The sequence below is a fragment of the Peromyscus eremicus genome, chromosome 3, assembly GCF_949786415.1.
Source record: "Peromyscus eremicus chromosome 3, PerEre_H2_v1, whole genome shotgun sequence".
Taxonomy (NCBI): Eukaryota; Metazoa; Chordata; class Mammalia; order Rodentia; family Cricetidae; genus Peromyscus; species Peromyscus eremicus.
The window spans coordinates 7760193-7765122 of record NC_081418.1 but is presented as its reverse complement, the minus strand read 5'-3'; the positions used below and the strand labels follow the sequence as shown (position 1 = coordinate 7765122).

At 37.8% G+C, this 4930-nt stretch overlaps 1 non-coding gene across 1 annotated transcript; it reads right to left on the bottom strand.

The window, feature by feature from the left end:
- Positions 1-3632: 3632 nt before the first annotated feature.
- LOC131907596 (small nucleolar RNA U3) lies at positions 3633-3838 on the bottom strand. The gene has a single exon (XR_009378489.1). It is a non-coding gene; the product is annotated as a small nucleolar RNA U3 (small nucleolar RNA).
- Positions 3839-4930: the final 1092 nt, after the last annotated feature.

Here is a 4930-nt window from a genome sequence, read left to right as displayed (position 1 = left end):
TACAAATAGCCAAACGAATGGAAACACATGAACTATGAACCAACGGCTGAGGGGCCCCCAACTAGATCAGGCCCTCTGAATAGGTGAGACTGTTGATTGGCTAGATCTGTTTAGGAGGCATCCAGGCAGTGGGACAGGACCGGGTCCTGTGCTCATTGCATGAGTTGGCTGTTTGAAACCTGGGCTTATGCAGGGACACTTGGCTCAGCCTGGGAGGAGGGGACGGGACCTGCCTGGACTGAGTCTACCAGGTTGATCTCAATCTTCAGGGGAGTCTTTGCCCTGGAGGAGATGGGAATGGGGGATGGGCTGGGGGGAAGGAGAGGGGGGGCGGGAGAGGGGAGAACAAGGGAATCTGTGGTTGATATGTAGAATTAAATTATATTGTAAAATAAAATTAAATTAAATTAAAAAAACATATCTGAAAAGCTGGAAAAAAATGGGTTAATTTAAGATAAAAGAGCTAGCTAGCAAGAAGCCTGCCATAGGCCATACAGTTAGTAAATAACATTAAGCCTCTGAATGATTATTTTATAAGTGGCTGTGGGACTGTGTGTGAGACAGATTTATTCTGACCACAGATCGGGCGGGACACAGGAAATCTTTCAACTACACATCCCAGAATTTGTGTCTAGCTGGTGGCACTTCCAGATTCTTTTTGCTTTTAGAGACCTGAATGAACAAAAATTGGGACAAAGTTGTAAAGATTTCCTAAAAGTTGTGGGGAAATATGCTGCTTTCAAAATTCAAAAGATTTTGAAAAGTATTTCTCCCTGTGAATTGATGTCCTTCAGTTACTCAACTCCAGCCTCTCTAGCTCTTTCCATTCTTTGGTACCATTACCCAGCCGTGAAAATCCAGAGATCTGTGTGCTCCAGCTAGAGCGAATAAATATTTAAGCTATGATTTATGTTTTCCTTGGGTACAATTAAAAATCATTTTTCCTGAAATCTCAAAATAAATTTAAGCATTTTGAAAATAGGAATTATTCTATGATCAGCAATTTTATTCACATTTATAATAAATATTATCCTAGCATCTAAAATGTTTCCACTGTCTTCACTGTATTTTTTTTAAGTTTTCCTCTTGTGTATCTTATTGTGTTTTGAAAAACAAGAGCTTTTCTCTAATTAAATAAATAAATGTGTGTAAAATTTTGCTAAGTTCAGCCTGGTGTAAAAGACATTTAGCCCTCCCCATACATTCCCAGGCTTTCTATAAATAATTTTGTCTCTTGAATATATTCACTTTAACTCTTAGAACATTAAATTTTTAAAGTGGTAAATATAGTAAATAAAATAGCTTCACAATTCCATCACTTTAAATTAGAAAGAAGATTTTAAAAAACTAACTAACTATCCCTTAATTAAAGAAAGATAACCAGAGAAAGTAAATTAGCATCCCTCCATTTACTTGGCAATATGTAAATATAGAATTAATACTTGAGATTTATATCCTCTTAGAAGAATGAGAATGAGCTGAGTTGTTACCCTGAGTCTGAGATAAGCAAGTGATTGCAGGTGGTTTTGACTGGTGAAAAACAATAGCAATGTATCAATATTTGCTCTTGATGAAAGTGGGAAGCAAAGCCTTGCTTACTGCAGCGTCACAAGAGACAGCAGAATAGCACACAGTATCAGATTCTGAATGAATTCCTTGATGGATTGTTGAGATGTTTACTGTGGCTGTGTGATGTGTAAGAAGTCAGGAACTGACTAGTGGTTTCCAGAGATTTCCTGATTGGCACCGCAGGGGGCAGATTCAACAATTAGATGCCTTCTGTGAGTTAGTTTCTCTATTCTGCCATGATTCCTTGTTTAAGATTTCCCTAAGGAAATAAAAACACTCAATTTTCCTTCCTCTTTTTGTCCAGAAATTCCTAGCATTTCCACCAAATACTCCCCAAACCATCCATTTCTTTCTGGAACCCTGTTCTCCTGACTTGACATCCTCTCTGGCTCATGGACTAGTGTCATATGCTGATTATAAATGCCAAGAATATTGATAATTTGGAAAAGATACCAATAAAGATACCAATAATATATCTGCCTAGAATTTACCTCCTGTGTCAGCCAATCTCAGATTATTAAAAAACAGATGAAGTCTGTCATAATTCCATATAGAAGCTGACCTCTTCAGCAGGCTCCTGTGCAGCTAATCATTATTACTGAGGTTTTACTGTACACAAAGCTCTAAGTGGCTGGAGTATAGAGATGGATGACTCATTTTTATTACAGTCTGTTCCTCTGCAAGTCCAAAAGTTCTTCTCTAAATAGGCTCCCTAAATATGGTGATCCCAGTCTGCCCCCGGTCTGTCCCCAAATGGTCCTCATTTACTCTGGTTGTACTGTTGTTACACTCTCTGTTCTACTCTTAAAAAAAAAATCTGGCCGGGCGGTGGTAGCGCACGCCTTTAATCCCAGCACTCTGGAGGCAGAGCCAGGCGGATCTCTGTGAGTTCAAGGCCAGCCTGGTCTCCAAAGCGAGTTCCAGGAAAGGCGCAAAGCTACACAGAGAAACCCTGTCTCGAAAAACCACAAAAAAAAAAAAAAAACTGACTCCATCTATATTTTTGTCCTCAATGGCATCAGTCATTATCACAAAGAAAATGTCTTTAATAATAAGAGCTTAATACATAACTTTTGAAGGCATTGTATCCAAAAGTTACTTCATGAGATATAATAAATTTATAATTATTATCATTTGACTTCATGGTTCTAAATTACTCAGATATTTTAAAAATGCAGATAGTCCAAAATTGTTGTTTATCCTCATGTAACATGATGGTGATGAGGAAATTAACACTGACAGAGTGCTGCGTTCTGCTGCATCACCCTGTTCAGATTTTGACGATTTTCCCACTGATGGCCTTTTCCTAGTCCAGTGCAATGGAGAATTGCACAGTGCATCTTACTATGATGCTGTGGCTTCTTTTCCATCATGACTTTGCCAATTTTTAAATGGTTAGTTAGCAGCAGGTTAGTTCATAGACTGTCTCTTGGTTTCTGTTTACCTGGTATTTAGTGATTACTTTGTTCTATTTACTCACAGCAGTAATTCAAGAGAGGAGACATAGTTTGCCTATTACACCATTCCCGGACACACTGACAGAACACAGATCAGAGACAACATTTTTACTTTTCTATTTAGTAGTACTACCCACTAGATTTTTTTCCACTTTATATTAAAAAGTTATTTAGGGTGTTACACATTTTTATTGGCTTTATAAATCAGTGACTCACAATAGTTTCCTTAGAGGTGAATGGCTGCTTGGACATTAACCCCAGTTACAAATTAAATGTACCTGGATAAACGAATATAGCAAGCTTTGATGGTAGAAAACTCTATGTGGTGAACTACCAATCAAAACACACTCTTAAATGCCCAGAAAGGGTAATTTTCCATCCTGCCCTCAGTACATATACAACACCAGAGAGTAAATGAGTGAAATGATTTGAGTATTACTTGAAAGTTTGCTAAGCATTTAGGTCTGCCTATGGGTTAAGTAATAGTGGAGGATTGCATTCCCCCTAAAACTCAATTATGTGTCCAACCAAAAAAAGGTGCCTTCTTCAAAAGGGAAAGTTTTTATTTATTCTTGAAAATCTTTCTTTCCTTTTTTCCCAAACAGAGGCATTCAGATGCCATCTTCCCACAACCCCTCCTAAGGACAATGGTCATCAACAGCCATGGCGCGGTTAGGGCTGAGCAACACCATGGCCAGCTTCATGAAGAAGAAGGGGAGAAGGCTGTGCCTCCTCTTGCTTCCCAGAACTCTACAGGCTCTAAGAAATTTCTCTGGTAACACTACAGAAATGAGTCCAAACAGTATTGTCTTTGAAGACAATACCCTTTAGAGAATGGATTCTTTATTGACTCAGTAGATTCACTAAGATCCAGGAGATGATTATGAAAGAAACACTAGGTTATGTACAATTTTTTGATTCTACAAGGAATAACCCACTTTAGTGACACACCGTGGGATTAACTCAATGCTATGTCACAATTTATATATTCAATTGTTGGAGTTTCAATATTTATTTAAAGAGCTGCACTAGGGATGAGAGAGAGCTCACTTGGCAAAGTGTTAGCTGTGCAAGCTCAATCCCCCGAACTCATGTACAAAGCAAGGTATGGTGATGTGGGTTTATAATCCCAGAAATGGGCAGGTGGAGACAGACGGCTCCCTGGGGCCCAATGGCTGGGCAGCCTAGTCTAATCCATGAGCCTTGGGTGCCAGTTAAATGCCTTGTCTCACAAAAACAAAGTGGACAGTTCCTAAGAACAATACCCAAGGTTCACCTCTGTCTTCCACATGCACCCTCAATATATGCATACACACATGCACACATGAATACAAATACATACATGAACACACACACACAAAGTAAAAACAAATAAAAGAACCGAGTTCGTCATTCAAAGTGACAACTTACAAAATGCTATTTAGCCAACTTAAGGTTTTAAGTATTTAAAAGGAAAAAAATAAATAGCGTTTGTCCAAAAATTAACAGGAAAATAGTATAATATACATACATACAATATTTGAACATATATTTTATTGGAACATACATTTAAAAAAATAGACTTTGCTTCTTAGATTTTATCAAAAGGATAAAATCTACTGATATTTATGTATTGGAGATGCTTCATTGTTACATACACTCCATTTGTCACAAACACAGGGAAAATCTGATCATGTCATCACAGATTCATCTGTGTGATTCCATCAATCTGATTCTGTCCTTCAGTTCCCATACCCATGTGTGCACAGAATGAAATCTAGGGGCAAAAAAATCAAAACAAACAAAAAACACCACATACAAATTGACTTGGAATTGGAGAACCCCTTGAAAGCATAAATATTGTATTTTCAGATAATGTTAAACCACATCTTCTGTTTTGCCAAAATGAATATAGTAAATACTCT